Source organism: Eptatretus burgeri, chromosome 3 (genome assembly GCF_056783735.1).
Source record: "Eptatretus burgeri isolate ZD-2024b chromosome 3, Ebu_testis_v1, whole genome shotgun sequence".
NCBI lineage: Eukaryota > Metazoa > Chordata > Myxini > Myxiniformes > Myxinidae > Eptatretus > Eptatretus burgeri.
The window spans coordinates 65843807-65861424 of record NC_140963.1 but is presented as its reverse complement, the minus strand read 5'-3'; the positions used below and the strand labels follow the sequence as shown (position 1 = coordinate 65861424).

Below are 17618 nucleotides of genomic sequence, written 5' to 3'. Positions count from 1 at the left end.
AGAAGAAATTACCATCCCCCATTCTCTGTATACTTTCAGTCTGTGTTAGCATTGAATTAGTTATTGAAAACTTGAGAATGGATGGAGCAATTATAATTTTTTTTAAGGTATCACGAATTGTCTGCCACTTATCTGGTTGATACACTTGCAAGATCAAGTGTAGTCATCAGAATTTATTTCACTTTAATCATCTCTACCTTCTTTCTGGGTAACCTTTTTGCTTGTTCGATGAAAACTTTGGAATTGCTTGACCAATTATAATTTTATAAAATCAAGTGTTGCAAAATCTTTAATGCCCATTTTTCCTCACTTGCACTTTTCATTTTAATGCTTCTACAGTCACTCCCCACTTTTCTGCCACCATACTCATCCCTCCCCTCTACTTCAGGCATTACTCCAATTTATTCTCTTGTCATACATCATCGACCCTTCCACACACACTTCCTCCTTTCTATCTCTATTTCTGTTTTTAATAAGAACTGACTAGTCTGAAGTTTATCTTTATAGTTTTCTAGGTGGATGCTTAAAATATTGAGCTTTTACACTTTCTCTTCGACGTCTTTGTCTTTGGATGGATCTCTATCAGAAGTGATGAATACAGTTCGGTTAGGATCTCTCTTTTCTGGTTCATCTTTCTCTTGATCATTGAATCCAATCTGATGTGAATGTCGATGTCAGTGATGATGTGTGGGTTGTGCAGTCCCTCAGATTGACGTTAAACCGGGTTGTCTCATGTGCCATCATTCGTTGGTGGATGTTAAAGATCTCACAGTGTCCTTCGCAAAGAGTATGCGCGCTATCACTGACACTCTGACCATATTCCAAATTCCTTCTCTAACCTACAGGGGGATTTGCATGAGCAGCACAGCCATGCCAACTCAGCCAATGATGGAGCAAAGTGCAGCAATGTTCTGCATACCAAAGCAGAAGATGTGTTGGTTATGAAAATGAGGCATCTTTCTTCACTTTGCTCCTTGGTATGCTCCATTATTTGTAGCGTCAAACAGGATAACAAATTGCTTCTAAGTTCTCTCTGTTTGGCTGTTTTTCTCTTTCTGATGAAACTTGAAGGCAGAAACATGCAAACAAGACTGATAGTTAAAAATTTGACCTCAAAATCCTTCCATTGAGGGAATTCTTATTAATGACTCGAGGCTCGAAAAAGTTCAGCATGTCTTGCCTGAAAATTGAACTTGTTCTAATATTTTAACATCTGGAGGTGATTTTATGCCTTCACTGACTCGGTCGCTGGAGGCATTATGTTTTCAGCTTGTCCGTCAGTCCTTACAATTTATGTGCTTACGTATGTACATGTGTACGTACATCCGTCCATGCCAATTTACTCCATTTTCTCTGCAACCGCTTATCTGATTGAGACGAAATTTTCACCATATGTGCGACTGCTCTTGTCGAATGTCTTAATGATAATTATGACATCATTGGTCATGTGGTGTGGCAGCCATGTTGGGAAAAAGGAGAAAATTGGACCTTTATCTCTGAAACCGCTCCATGGGAAAAAAAATTAAACTTGGCACATGTGAAGTACTCCCGATGGGAAAGTGTGATTCTTTTTTTTTTTGATGATGTCAGAGGTGGCTTCGTTATGACGTCATAATTGCATATGTTGAACGCTTTATCTGATCAGCATGAACATTTTTGAGGGTCACCGAGGACAAATTTTTATTGGGGGGGGGGGGATTGATGACAACACCGGTCACGTGGTTCGGCAGCCTTTTTTTTTACATAAAAACCTTCAAAAAATCTCCAAAACGGCTAACCAGATCAAGGTAAAACTTTACAGGTATGATCACCTATCCATGAGGAACAAAAATTGCTTTAAAAATGTTCCATAGGTCACATGGTTTGGCAGCTATGCTTTTTTGAACAATCGACTTTTTAAAAATCCCCTTCTCCAGAATGGCTTCACAGATCAAGGGGAAACTTCACCCACATGTTCCCCAAGTCTTGCAGATGGATGCCAGGGTGGTCACGAATAATTTATAGGTCACATGGTCTGGCAGCCATATTGGATTGAACAAAAATCTTTGAAAATTTCTTTCTCTTGAACAGCTTCATTAATCGTTGTGAAAAGTCACAATTATGATGTCGTTATCATGGGGAATATATGTTTTAAATTTCAACCTGATGAGATGCATGGTCTGGCAACCAGAATTTAGTATTTTTAATCTGGGTTCAGGGATTTAAATCAAACTTGGTATAAGTATGTATAATGATGTAATATTGTGGGCGGAGGCATATCTGGTGACATCACAATGTAGAAGAGTTCCCTTCTAGTTTGTTATTTTTTTACATCAGTCTCTCGCTGTCTGCTGCTTTTCCGTCTCCTTCATAAAAGATGCAGACATGATCATTACATGTTGGGAAAGAAGTAGTGTCTGAAGTCTTTATTTGTTTCAAATGCAGGACTTAAGATTATCAGTGCACTTCACACTTTACCGCCTTACAAGTTTCTCCTTGGACTCTGTCACTCATGCATGAGCTTCAACCTTGGAAAGTCAAAGTCTGATTCTCCAAGGTGAAGGTAGAGAATCTTCGTTCAGGATGTAATCTTCTCTCTTGAGTCATAAAATCGCACATGCCAATAACCTGCCTGCAATTCTTCCTTTGCTATTCAGTAGTTCCTTTTTAAGGGTACTTGTCTTCTTGAAAAGTAACAAAACCTCAATGCATAAAAGGTGCCAGGATACATCCTTTAAACTGATGATTCAAACTACACTAAAACTTTTTTTCATTAATAGTAAGATAAGATAATCCATTGTTGGAGGAACATTTAGCTCTGACATTCTCTTTCTGCAAATTCAGCAAGGAATGGGTGACCTCAGGCAGAGAGCAGGAAAGTTTACATTGGAGATATCCTGTCCATCCAATGCTGTCTGACACTTGGATCAGCTTGGTAAGATCTCTGCTAATTGCTTTAAAAAGGTTCCATATATTTTGCTCTCTGAGGTCCTCCATTCAAATAAACATTACAAGAAAGTACAAGTAAGTTTGCAAAAAGAAGGAAACGTATTTCACCAATTGTGCCTGTGCCACATCTACACTTTATTAATTTAATCTGTTAATGTATTAATATGCAATGTTCTAAAACTATTTTTCACATTAGCCAACTGGTAATTTAAATAAATATCCTCGCCTCTTTTTTTTTAATCTTTCCCTACAGCACTGAAGGCTCATGGAGGAGCTTTATAGACCACTTCCACATCTCATTTGAGCATGGAGCTGAACCAAAATATCAGCACAAAATGACAATTTTTAAGAGATTCCATCGTTAATTATTGAATGGACACAACCAAAAGGTAAGCACAACAGGCAGCTTAATGTTTCCGTAAAAGTAAGTCAAAACAATAAGAGTATCATAAGTCAACTCGACAAGGGAACAAACATGCATATCTAAACTAATAAAAGTCAGTGTGTGTGTGTGTGTGTGTGTGTGTGTGTGTGTGTGTGTGTGTGTGTGTGTGTGTGTGTGTGTGTGTGTGTGTGTGTGTGTGTGTGTGTGTGTGTGTGTGTGTGTGTGTGTGTGTGTGTGTGTGTGTCCTCCATAACTCCAAAACTATAAAACCTCGCAGCCTGAAACTTTGCATGCATACTAAGAAAACTCCAAGGAAGTGCAAGAGTGAAAGTTGTATGTTTGGGTAAATTAAATCACTCCTTTTGAAGATAATTAATGACTTTATTTAATCATATCCTTCATTAAGCGATCCTCGGCCACCTCTCTCTCTCTGGGTCTTCAGGCGTTTCCTGGATAACCTCGCTGGGGTCTGAAGCCGCCATGTTTTTTGGCCTACTCAACCATGCCTTGACTTGGAACAGGCTGCAGCGATTTCTTTACGATAAAGTTGTTGTTTTCGCTTTCCTCACTCATATTATCGAATGCTTGTTCATAATAGCTACGAATCGCTGGGTACATTGCAATGTTTATAAACATCCGGAGACGTCAGTGTTCATGGCTTGACATTCCGGGCATTTCCTGGAGGTGTATGTTAAATGTGTTGATAATCGCGTGCCAAACTAGGCGTTTCTTAACAACCGTTTTGTTGGAGTGCTTGCTTGAGTGCTTAAGCCACTTGGTGAGTGCTCTCCAAGCTGCTTGATTGTTCGTTTCGGTAAAGTATCCGTGTTGTCAAGGGAACATCGATTAGACAGACGTACGTTTCCGCCTGTGTTGGGCCCTGCGGTGCCGTGCGGTTGTTGCCTCGGGAGTTGTCGCCTGTCTCATCCGCTGTAAATGTGCAATTTTATTTTTTACAGGGTATCACTTTGTTTAACCTTCTTTCCGATCTCCTCATATAATCCACCTCTCCCTTCATCATCGATAATATATAAAAACAATAAGGTCCATCCGACCGCGTGTTTACCATGATGTGGTTGTGAAGGCAGAGAGCAGAGATCGACATTTTGTGTTTTGTGCATTGATATATTTTTCAATTGAATTTTGTTAATTTCCCACTTTAATTCCTCTCTCAAAGAACTCTGTTTGAAGGTAAATCTTTATGTTTGTCGTTTTTATGTATTTTATGTGTGTGTACGTTTATAAACTGTATTACCATTATGGAAGTGTGTGTGTGTGTGTGTGTGTGTGTGTGTGTGTGTGTGTGTGTGTGTGTGTGTGTGTGTGTGTGTGTGTGTGTGTGTGTGTGTGTGTGTGTGTGTGTGTGTGTGTGTGTGTGTGTGTGTGTGTGTGTGTGTGTGTGTGTGCGCGCATTGTCGTTGGTTGGTATCTATATATGTGGGTTTCAGAATGTGGAATGGAGTCATCCTCGGGCGGGCTCAAAGTATCCACCTTCATTTCGGTAAGTGGTCACGATACATGGACCAACCTGTAAAGTTTTCTGTTTTCAAAGATTGTCAATGAGCCCGAGACAGCTTCCAACTGTAATTTGTTTGTAGTAATATTCCCAGGGATGGTTTTTAATATCTCTGTGAGGTTCTTCGTCATCATTTCTGGAGCTCCAACTCTCGCTGGTATAATTTTGGTTGGCATTCTTCAGCTTCCAGGATCTTTTCACTTCATTCTTGAGGTCTTAGTATTTGGGCATTTTCTTGATTTCGGCATTGTTTCGTCCAAAATCATTTGTATGAACACCTCAATTGGGAGTGTCTTCACTTTTTTAATCTTTAAGTATGATATCTGGTTGCAATGCTTTGTTTTCGATGTTCACGCTCGATGGGATCATTAGGACATACATGAGCGGTAGGTACTGCCATGTTTTCAGTGATTGCTTTTAGTTCATTTTCCCACAATTTTATGGAACTAGGACATCAAAGTTTTTGCAGATGTGCCAGTGGATTACTTTACAAACTCTGTTGTGTCATTGTGTGTACAGCTGTTTTGATAGGAGTTGTTATTTATTTTATTTTACTTTTTATTTATTTATGTTCAGTCATTAAGAATAACATATCATTCTCATTGCTAACACCACCTCCACCCCTCACCCTTTGTCTCCCCACCTCTCTCTCTCTCTCTCTCTCTCTCTCTCTCTCTCTCTCACACACACACACACACACACACACACACACACACACACACACACACACACACAAACACACACACCCTACTTGCACCCCTCCCTCATGCATTGGTTGGTGAGGCATTTCTCTCCCCCACCCCCTTTCTTGGTCTTTTTCCCTCCCTCCATCCTCTCCCTTCTGTCCTCTCCTCTCCCTTCCATCATTCCATCCTCTCTTCTCCTCTTCCATCCCTCACTCAGCACTGTCCTCTCCTCTCCCTCCCTCACTCCGTCCTCTTCTCTCCTTCCCTCACTCCGTTCTCTCTTCTCCCTCACTTAGTACTGTCCTCTCCTCTCTCTCCTCCCTCACTCCATCCTCTCCTCTCCTCTCCCTCACTCCATCCTCTCCTCTCCCCTCCCTCACTCCATCCTATCTTCTCCCCTCCCTCACTCCACCCTCTCCTGTCCACTACCTTACTCTGTCCTATACTCTTCTCTCCCCTCCCTCACCCCATCCTCTCCTCTCCTCTCCCTCACTCCGTCCTCCCCTCTCCCCTCCCTCACTCCGTCCTCTCCTGTCCACAACCTTACTCCATCCTTTCCTCTCCACTCCCCTCCCTCATTCCGACCTCTCCGCTCCCCTCCCTCACTCCGTCCTCGCTGCTCCCCTCCCTTCACTCCATCCTCTCTGCTCCCTTACCTTCCCTCTGTATTCTCCATTCCCATCCCTTCCCTCCACCCTCTCCGCTCCCCTCCCCACACTCCATCTTCTCTTCCTCCCCTTCCCTCTCTTTCCTCTCCCTGCCTTGGTAGATTCGCCGTTTGCAGATTTCAATGCTTTTACTCTTTCAGGAATAGAAACTAACGAGTTATAAAATTTTCTCATGAGATTTTTGCCGAGGCTTCACACAAAAGGTTTAGCAATTCTTCCCGTGATGATGGTTTTCTGGACTTTTTCCACACAACTCAATCCAATACGACAATACGTGATGTTGTTCAATGGGATTCATGTCAGGAGACTGACTTGGCTATGGAAGTTGCTCGATCCAATTTCTGTCCTGCCATTCCTTGGTCTTTTTTGCAGTTTGGTATGAAGCTCCATCTTTCATGAACAGTGATGTTTTGACCATCTGACCGGTGACTAGACAGGGAGAAGTCCATCCTCAAGGATAGAAATGTGTAACTCTGACCGACCAGTGCTCCAGATTGCTCTCCACACCATCACTGAAAAACCACTGTGTTTGATATTTGGCTGTAATCAGTTCAAAGAGAACTCTTGACTGGGAAGTCTCCAGACCGATATGCATCCACTATCAGAAAAATGAGCAAATTGGGACTCATCTGAAAAAAAAATGACAGTTTGTCAAAACTCCAAGAGTCTGTTGGCCATCTCATCAGCCCACTTCTTTCTCCTTTGAATATTGGCTGGTCTAAGAAGAGGTTTTCTCCTAGCTGCTCTCCCATAGTAGCCCAGTTGATGAAGGTACTGCACGGCAGTTCTTGTGCTAAGCTGGACCTCCTCTGCAACATCTGCTGCCTTGCAATGGGGAGTTTTCTCAATGGACCGCTTGACAGCTTGAAGACACCTTTCTGAGGGCCGAGATCGACCAGAATGGGAAGCTGTGGATTTCCTTGCCTTCGCTGGTGAATTGCACAATCACCCAATTGACTATAGAAAGCGGAATGCCAAGGTTCTGAGCTATCTGATGGTGGCTGACTCCACCTTCGATTGGCCAACAATTCTTCCTCTTTGAAAATCAGAAAGGTCGTGTGCTCCTTGAGTTTGAGGCATAGTTAATTGTCATACACGATCCAGGAACTTGTTTTTGCAAATAAATAGTTGAATGTTAGTTCCAATCACTGCGTAAAACTTGCCTTACACAGATGACATGAATAAATTTACTTCTGTTCTCTCTCTCTCTCTCTCTCTCTCTCTCTCTCTCTCTCTCTCTCTCTCTCTCTCTCTCTCTCTCTCTCTCTCTCTCTCTCTCTCTCTCTCTCTCTCTCTCTCTCTCTCTCTCTCTCTCTCTCTCTCTCTCTCTCTCTCTCTCTCTCTCTCTCTCTCTCTCTCTCTATCTATCTATCTATCTATCTATCTATCTATCTATCTATATATATATATATTACAGATGTATTTATGAGTGGGGAATGCTTTCAGTATGCTGCATTATATATAATACCATCTGCCAGCACTATATGTCTGGTTTTGGCTTAATTGTGAAGGTGGTGGGCTTGGGATCCTGGGATCCTGAGTTTAAATCCCCATCGTCTGTTGAATTAATATCAGGTGGGGTTGAATCTGCCTGGGTTAACTCAGCCTGTCATCATTCCGAGGTCGGCAAAATGAGTGCCAGCTTGTTGTTATCCTGTGTCGGAGTGGCAACCCGTCCAGGATTGTGCCCAATAGCCAAGGAGACTGCTTAGGCAGTACCAACGCTCCGCACAGAGTCTGGTCCCAATGGATGGATGGATGGCCAGCACTACACAAGGATGACTGCTTTAATGGAAGTCAACTCGACAAGGGAACAAGTCAGTTGCCATACAGCTCAAGGGAGAGAATTTTACCAACTGAATTTGAGTGCTTTCCCTGAGCCTTCAAAGCCCAGTTTTCCTTGTGGGTCTCTCACCAAAATCCTGGCTGAGGGTGACAGCTTATTTTGAAGATATGATTGGATCTGTTCCATTCATCCCAATGAGTTGTAAGCAATACATTGCACTCAAATGCATTTTTCTCTCCACTTGCACCCTTAAAACCTGGAAATCATTTGGTCATATTTCTCTTTTTCATCCTTTTTTCACTCCTTGGTAAATTCTTCATTCCACATTTTTAATTATTACACTGAGCACTTGACAATTATTACCCAGCAGAAGACATACTCTTCTAGAAACAAAATAGAAAGATCTGGAGTAGATAAAACATGACCTGATACACAAACTTTCTCAGTTTATGATTCTAAGTTAAGCCTGAAGAGTCTGACGTATAAATGAAAAAACATGAATAGTACAATCTATCGAAAAGATTAAGAAAAAAAACATTTATTTTTCTTTCATAAGTCACTTTAAAATACCTATTTTTGAGCACTTTAGCTTTCCCATCAGTTGCAACGTTTTTAATTTCATTAGAAATCCAAATTGGAATCCAAAGCCAGATTCAACATGTCTTACCTGAAATGGAATTCCTCAATGTATTTCACATAGCCAGGTGTTCTTGGCATGTCTCAGTTGTTTGCAGCAAACAAGATACGACCAGAAAAAAGCTACTCAAAGTGATGAATGCTGTTGCATCCCATCTCAGACATTGAACAAGTAAGGTATAAAAGCTTTTGGCATCAATGGTATTTCAACAGGATGCTTTACATACGATTTCATGCTGTATCCTCTTTCTTTCTCTTTCGCTCTCTCTCTCTCTCTCATTCTCCTATTGACTATTCTGAGCTTTAATGAGTTTTTTTGATGTTTTTCTTGTGTAGTTAAATGTTTAACCAGAATCGAAATTAGTTTTTTATTGTGTAATCCTTGGCTACTCGCCCTTTCTTTCATCTTTTGCTCATTATGTAATGCTCGTTTTGTATGGTGTTTTTTTAAGATTGGAATTTGATTTTATGTTGAAGTTTGCCGAAAAGAAACAAGATAAATAAAATAAAAGCAAACGCAAACAGTTCCTCATCATATTATTAACAAAAAGACTTCTGCTACATTATAGTTTGCTCATTTGGAAAATATATGCATTTTAAAATGTTCAATGAATCAGAACATTTCCTTTAGCCTCGTTAAGACCATATAATCTATAATTACTTACTTTCTCGATGAAAATAGAAACACCAACCAATTATTTTTTGTTATCAACATCTGGTATCAACCATATCCCATGATTTATTTTTAACAGCATTTGATCTTTGAACCAATGACCGATCAGTCAAAAGTACACTTGATACTTTCCTTCTCACTGTAAAAAAATGTTCAGCAGTATAGGTTAATGGATGGTGTAGATGCTGAAGATGGTCGAAACTGCAACCACAAAATGCTGGTGAGAGAGGATGTGGATGTTTACTTGGGAGATTGCTGAGGCAAACGAGGTGGTAGCTTTGACATACTTCTATAGTCCAGCTTCTTCAGTGTTCTTTCAGATACATTACTGTTGGTTATAAGTATATCATCACACTTTAACTTGAGGCCAAAAAAGTTGTTTGTCATGGTCATTGGCAACCTTCCAAGAAGTTGACAACAGACAAATGTCATGAATCCACCAAATTTAGTCATCGATAAAACAATTCATGAAGTTTCTCATTTGAAGCTGGGAAAAAATAGATTAAAGTTAAAGTGCATTTCAAGCCAAGTAGCAGTCTGTGACAAACACAGAACTGGCCATTGCTAAATGCAGTGTCAGCTGCTACACAGCAACTGTGTGTCCTGAGTGTGAGTCAGCATCAAGGCTTTGAAATAACTTGCGACAATGCCAGCTGACTCCTTTTCGGAAAGGAATCAATCCATGGACAAATTTTATGGCTTACTGGTCATCATGAGCACAGTGGATTCCTCCAAAAAAGAAAGGTATGCTTAATTACCCCCCCCCCCCCCCGTCATTGGAAACCGTCGCAGATATCATTCTTTCAGGGAGCCTCGGTATAAAAACCTCATTAACACAACAGTGAGAACGAACGACCGTTAATTTCACCTGTGTCTACTTTCAATGCTAGATTGCAAAGGATCTTGCAGCAATCGCTGAAACTTGGTTTTCCCCAGATCAGTCTACAGACAAATCAAATATTCCAGGCTTTGATTTGTTTTCACGTCCAAGGAGGGAGTGAAGATGAGGAGGTGTGGCAATTTACACCAAACATTATGTTACTGCTGCATCTCTCAACATCTCAGTTCCTTATAACCTCAAAGTGATTTGGTTGAGGGTCTGATCTTCACGTCTGCCATCATCGATAGTGAGCATATTCATCACCGCTGTCTATTACCCTCCGAAAGGTTTTGTCTATGGATAATTCACCTTTGCAGGAACTTCCTCTGTTACCTCTCTGCTTGTATTGGATATCATCTCAAATCTCAGATGGGAAAAGTAAATCTCTGGTATTACTAAAAGAGCCTCGCAGCACCTCGGCTGCTTATTTCATGCTCGGTGATACCTTCCTCGAGCTGCTATTCTCCATCTACACAAGGCCACTATATGACCTGTCATGGAGTATTATTGCCATATCTGGGCTGGTGCTCCGGCCTGTCACCTATCTCTCATTGACAGAATCCAGTGACGTCCTGCTATTCTGGTGGGACAGGAGTTAGCATCATCCCTGGAACCTCTCTCAGTCAGCCACTCTGTTTCTTCTTTGAGGCTTTTCTACAGATATTACCACGGAATGTGCTCTGATGGTTTCTTACAAGTTGTTCCACTTGAGAATACTTTCAGTCACTTGACACATTTGGAAGTTTCTTCCCATCCATACACAATATCTGTCCCGAGGAGTCGGACTATGAGGTATTCTTGTTGGGTTCTTTTACCCGCACTGCATCACTTTGGAACAGTTTACCTGCATCCTGCTTCCCCCTCAATCCTGACCTACCTCAATTCAAGAGGAATGTCAATAGACTCCCTTTCTGTTAAATAATGTCCGTGCCAGAGACATGACCGCAATAAGGTCATATGCCTAAGGAAGACTGAAAAGCAAAATTACTAAACTTTTAAAGTTGAACATCTAAAATGTTAAAATCCCAGAGCGTGGTATCGAAAGATTTGATTAATATCTACGAGCAATAGCAGTTTACATCACAATATTGCAATTGAGAATATTGATCAATCAGGTCACAAAGCTATAGCTGATGCACCATGTTCCCGCTTTGTTACGTTAGAAGCGATTTACAACCATTGAATTTCTCCTTACTTCCAGCATATTTACCATCTCTTCCGATTTGTCAGGTTCGACCTTGGGAAGTCTACCGTTAACTTGGGAAAATCGGATCTCAAAAAGAAAGTGGTTCCGATGATGTCTCTTCCAGACTTATCCATCAGTTCTCTTATGAACTGGCTAAACTGTTGACGGACATAATCAATGCATCGTACATACAACAAACAGTCCCAGCACAGTAGAAAAGGGCACATGTTGTCCCTATTTCAAAAGTGTCCCTTGCCACCATTGTCAACTTGTGCCTAGTTGCTTTCACTAATCATTTCTCAAAGATTTCAGAACATTTTATAGCATATTAAGTGATGGGGGCAATGAAGTATCACCTTAATTCCAAACACTTTGGAAACATCAAAGGTTCCTCAACATCACATCGCCTGAATGATATCCTGTGCACACTTCATGAGCATGCAGAAACGCTGGAATCAATTTATTCTATGATTCTTATTATATGGACTTTTCCAAAACGTTCGACCAAATATTATTGATCACACAATCTCTATTTCAAAACTCCTAAAATGGGAGTTAATTCACCTCGTTTCTTGGATAAGCGACTTCATTTCTAATCGCAAACAGTTTGTTAAGTACCAATTGGCATATTGCTCTGAGTGGATACTTGTGCATGCCGGAGATCCCCAAGGAACTAAGTTGGGGCTCGTCGTGTTCCTTGCCATGATTAATGATGTCGGACAAAACTCAAAACAATAACTGAATTAAGATATAAAACGACAAGGTTTAAAAACAGCTCAATATCATATCTTATTCGCACAATGAATACCTGAGTGACTGTTAAACTCGTACATCTATTTGTTGTCATGTATCTATTTGAATCAATATGGTATTTATCAGTTTCCTTTGTTTTAATGTTTTTTTTTCTCTCCTCTGCTATTTTTTTTCTGTTTTATTGTTGTATTTGTATTGGAAATACTATTGTATTTCCATGTTTTATTGTAAAATTAATTATTGTAAAGCTAACTTTAATTCGGCCTTTAGCCACGATGGAAGCTGACCTGAACAAAACCTTTTATTGTTATTATTTATTATCCTAGATGAGATGCTTACCAAGGCTAACAAGGCCGGCCTATCTGTGTGAAACAATGGGTTTTAAGGAGCCAGTGATTTGCCTTGTACCTCTACACCAATTAGTGAAAACATCACCACCATGAGAAAACTGGTGCAGAGCTAGACAATCAGAGGCTGTTTGAGAAGCTGAGCCAATGGAGTATGTAATAGATGTTATCATCAATATCACTGCATGGCATAACAGTCCAGGGGGTTATATGGGACATTTTCACAAAAGCGGCTCAGGTAACGGTAAAGAACAAACTCAAAAATCAACTTTCTTTGATATTCATGAAATAGTACTTGAACCCCTTTTAAGGCCTAGAAAAATGTTCAAATGATGTCAGCAATGCAGGATCACCATAAGGCCTCTGCACTGACTGGGCAATATATGCTTGATAAAAATTCTCAGACAGTCTTTACCGTTACCTGACCCGCTTTTGTGAAAATGTCCCATATACATATATCATGGAGTACGGTCGTACTCCATATAGAGGGATGATATGGGGGGAAAAATGGCCACCCATTCAATGGTATAGGCTCATAAACTCATATGGAGTGAAGTCATAAGCAGTTAAAAGCCATACCTTTTATTCTTGAGCATTTTCCGAACTACCATAACTTTAAAAGATGCCAGAATACGTCACTAAAGTACAACGAGAGATCACTAAATCGCAAATTGGTACCACTTCTTCCTCTCTGAAAAGAATGTTAAACTGAAGCTCAACCAAACTCAATAACTGCTGAAGTCAAGATGGTGGTTCAAATTTGAGGAAGTTACTTTGTCTCTGGGCTAGTGCACGCAACACAAAATTTAAAAATATGTAAAACATTAATCGTTTTATTACAGAAAGAAATCAAACGTAAATGTGGACTCAACCAAACCAGACCAGGATCATGGGAAGGGGGAAAATGGACAAAACCATTCTAAAAGCGATACATATCCAAACCATCATCAAAACCGACGAAAACAAATATTAAAACAATGTAATAACATAGATGGTTTTAATCCATACCAAAATAGCAAAATATATAAAACATTAAGCATTTCATTACTTTGAAAAACTGCACACAAAAAAGAAAATTTAAAAATATATAAAACATGAGAATGCAAAGACCGTCCACATCTGCTTTTGGAATATGTCAAATTTGGTGGTGTGAGGAGCGAAGAGGGGGAGATTGTTAATGTGATGTTCATCACAGGCTTTTTAGATGCTGAATACTGAATAATATACAACAACACATGAAGGGGAAGATCAAAATAAAAATGCAAAAATCCTTTCAAGGTTGGTAAAATGAGTGCCAGCTTGCTGATCTCCTGTGTCGGAGTGGCGACCCATCCAGGATCGTGTCATATAGCCAAGGAGACTGCTTAGGCAGCACCAATGTTCTGCACAGAGTATGGTCCCCATGGATGGATGGATGGATGGATTGATGGAACTCCCTGCCAGAGACATGCACCAACCAAGCACCGCACCACATTTGACAATGCGTTCTGAACAGTTTTCCACCAGTCAACAGAGCGGTGAGGCGTGTGGCACCCCAGACACGTGAGACTCAGCCGGTTTCTCGTGCGCCACGTCAGACTTTTGTTTCCATCCTGTTTCCCTTGGTCCCGGGACAATCAAACGCTCTCTCGCCAGTCCTTTGCAATGGGCGCGGCCTGGTCCCCCCAATGTGCTATGCACACATGGTGTGAGGGGAGAGTACTCGTCACAGGTCCCGCCATGGCACCTGGACAAATCGCCAAGCTCTCTGTCGAAAACCCAGGTGCTCCTGGCCGCCTCCGAAACTGGTTGCAGCACACCACATGTGGAGGAAGTTCACTGGGTGGTGACCACGTTTAACATGGGGCGAGGCCTGCCCAAACATTGACTGGGATCGTCGAAGTGCTCCCACTCCATGACATTGTCAGGGTATGGGTGATGCGACTGCATCCGTGCATGGGGCGGTTACCGCGGTCAACACCACGGCTGACTCCTCCGGGTGGACTGCAGAGGTTTGTACATAGTGTACAAATTCAACTTTGTGTGGGTTGCAAAGGGGTGGGGGGGGGAGGCAGTCGTGAATTCTCTATGTACATGTGCACTGTGTAGCGCCACCTGGTAATGGTCACATATGATATTGCAATTTCCTTTCTAACCTGGGCTACACTGAGGTTAAAGCAGTCTCTGCACAGACAAATTTGTCTTCCCTTCCTTCCACTTCTTGCCCAAATATTTGATCAAACAGGATGACCAATCGGTCCTTCAGCGAAGCGTCGGGGGTGGGAGGGGGGGGGCAGGAAACCTTTCATTGGGTGATGGGGATCATACTGCTCCAGGCCAAACAGGTTTCCAACCCACAGCACAGACAGACCCATGAGCAACACAGACTAGCTCACAGCCACGTCATCCAGCAGAGAGATGTAAAGCATCCAGTGGGGTGAGGAGAGCATAGGGCAGAGAGCAGAGAGCAGAGAGGCAAGAGCTTGTAGAATGGCCAGAGACTCCAGCCCAGCAAGAGAGAACTCAAAGGGCGATAAGATATATTTGGAAGGGCCACCAGACACAAGGGAGCGAACAGCACATGTACAGGCCCTTTTATTCCCTCCCCTGAATCTATGCCCCAGGCTCCTCAATGTTATTTTCTCACCTCAGTGAGATGGCGTCACCACCTCCGTGGTGATTCCAAACGGAGATCTCACCAGCAGTGCTCAAACCAACGACCCGATGCCTTGCAGTGCACTAATCACAGTGTTCCCTCAGGGGTCCTTGTAATGGCCGGCACCACACTGGACACCTACCCAGAGGGTAGGCTGTGTGGGGGTTTCTTGGCTCAAACACAAATTACCGACATCGCAAAATTCACCTCTCTCCTTACATTGTCTGGGTTCACATGCCTAGCTCACATAGGGGACACTTACGAATAACACCTTCCTGTCTCATACCAATGTTAATGAAACCAACCCTCATGGCAAACATAACAACAGAACAACTTCTTCTTTAAGGCGCTGTCACACCTTGACGTTTTAGCCAGCAATTCAACGTATAAAAATGTTTGTAAAACTTTGGCGTACGCTGAAGTTTTGAGGTTTTTTTTAAAGTTTTGGTCGTATTCATAACGTGTGATCGTATGCATAACGTGTGGGTCATATGCATAACGTATTAGTAACGGGCACAGAACGTTTCGTTGTGTTATAGATAACCTATACCAACAAATGCTTAGCCTGTTGTCGGCATTCACTACCTATGCCCGACGATAGTTTAACTTAGGCATAGCGCGCTGCACGTATCGCCGACGAACTCGTGGCGTAGCCTGTTAAAAGGCTGCCGCACTCCGATTTAAATCATAACCGCCTGAAAATTGGAAGTGTCAACATCGCAGTTACACCTTGACGATTTAGCCAGCGTATGCCGACCTATGAAAAATGTGTCTAAAACGCTGGCACACGTCGAATACGGTATGGGTAAGTTGTGTATACGTTAGGAGCACGCTGAAAAACGATGAAGTATGCTGTCATATTCCGTGGTACATCTAGTACGTCGTGAAATTTCAAGCATGCTGAAAATTTTACGACGTACTCGACATATGGCTCATAAGTTCCGCATACGCTGGCATAAGTTCTCTCCACGCTCCGCGATCGTTGACACACGTCGGACACACGTTACTTGTAAGTTGAAACACGTCGAGGTAATGTTGAGCATACCCAAAACATAATTTTTAACCTATGAGTAACGTGCTTTGAACCTATGAGTAGCGTGCTTTGAACCTATGAGTAGCGTGCTTTGAACCTATGAGTAGCGTGCTTTGAACCTATGAGTAGCGTGCTTTGAACCTATGAGTAGCGTGCGTGTAGCATGCTTTGAACCTATGTGTAACGTATCTCAAATGCACATTGTCGTATGGAGACGAATTTGATTGACGTCTTCCGGATGACCACAGAACTTACTGAACGTGTTTCTAACTTACATCTACCATATAATGGCGTATGGCAGCGTTTAGGGGAATTTGTATATACAAATGGGCTTCACAAGAGGAACCCATCAGTGTTCCAGACTCCATGTTGAGTAGATGATAATGTCAGTAGTAGTAGTAGTAGTAGTAGTAGTAGTAGTAGTAGTAGTAGTAGTAGTAGTAGTAGTAGTATTGGTGGTAGTAGTAATATGTCCATGTCAGTCGTAGTAGGTGAGCGTGATGGGGAGGGTCTGGGTGATGATGGATCCTCGTTGCGTCCACGAATAGGAGACTACTTTGCACCATTGTTCGATGTTCTTTTCGGCTAATTTTTTTTTTCTCATTCCCACGATGAACTATTTTTTTGTTTCAATTTTAAAAGTATTCAAAACGACTTGGACAAATGCATAATGTACTAGTAATGAACACAGAACGCTTCGATAACTTATGAATAAGTTATACCAACGATTGATTAGCATGTTTTAGGCGTCTACAACCTATGCCCAACGATAGTCTAACGTATGCATAGTGTGGCAGCGTATCGTCGACGATTACGTGAGGTTTTCTATTCATAGGTTGCAACTTCACTTTTAATAAATGGCTGTCACTCGCCTCTTGTTTTTGGACGCTGGTGCTCGGCAATTGAAATCGTTTTCATTGAACGAGTAAAATTGCTTCCACTGGACTATTGAAATGATTTAATAATAATGCTTGGTTATCGTTGGACCCATTCTGGTTAGCAGCTCGTCGAACATCGCTGGGGGCATTCGCAGGAAGTTGATGAAGGATGCATGGTCCTCGTTCCGGAGTTCCACCATGAGCTGGTCATATATGCCGTAATGGCGTCGCCTCCCGATCCATGGTCTCACCCAGTTCCTCCTCTGTTCACGTCTTCTTCTCCCGGCTCTATTGGCACGCAACTGGTGCAGTGTCAACTCGATGAGGTCATGTTGATGTTCGAGGACAGGCAGGTATTGTCGTCTCAGCGTTGCCGTATCCTCCATCTCTCGGAATGACATGGACATGTACTCACCACGAAGTCTAAAAAAAAAGACGGGTTCCTCCTGCGAAGCCCCTTTTTATATACCAATTCCCCGAATCGTTGCCAATACGCCATTATACGGTATCTGTAAGTTAGAAACGCGTTCAGTAAGTTCTGTTGTTGTCCTGAAGACGTCAAATATGTCTACCTCTTTTTCAAGTAATGTGTTGCGTAGTGTGAACAACGTGCGTGTAGCATGCTTAC

General features: G+C 41.9%; 1 protein-coding gene across 4 annotated transcripts in view; it reads left to right on the top strand.

The window, feature by feature from the left end:
* Positions 1 to 845: 845 nt before the first annotated feature.
* LOC147030095 (uncharacterized) overlaps positions 846 to 17618 on the top strand; it is a 62696-nt gene continuing 45923 nt past the window's right edge. Inside the window, exons 1-2 of one of the 4 annotated variants that reach the window (XM_085873802.1) lie at positions 846 to 977; positions 8694 to 8777. The gene's annotated coding sequence lies outside the window, so the exon portion shown is untranslated. Of the gene's footprint in view, positions 978 to 4010; positions 4505 to 4738; positions 4815 to 8693; positions 8778 to 17618 lie in introns of those variants that run through there. The other 3 variants (XM_085873804.1, XM_085873801.1, XM_085873803.1) reach the window with 3 other exon arrangements.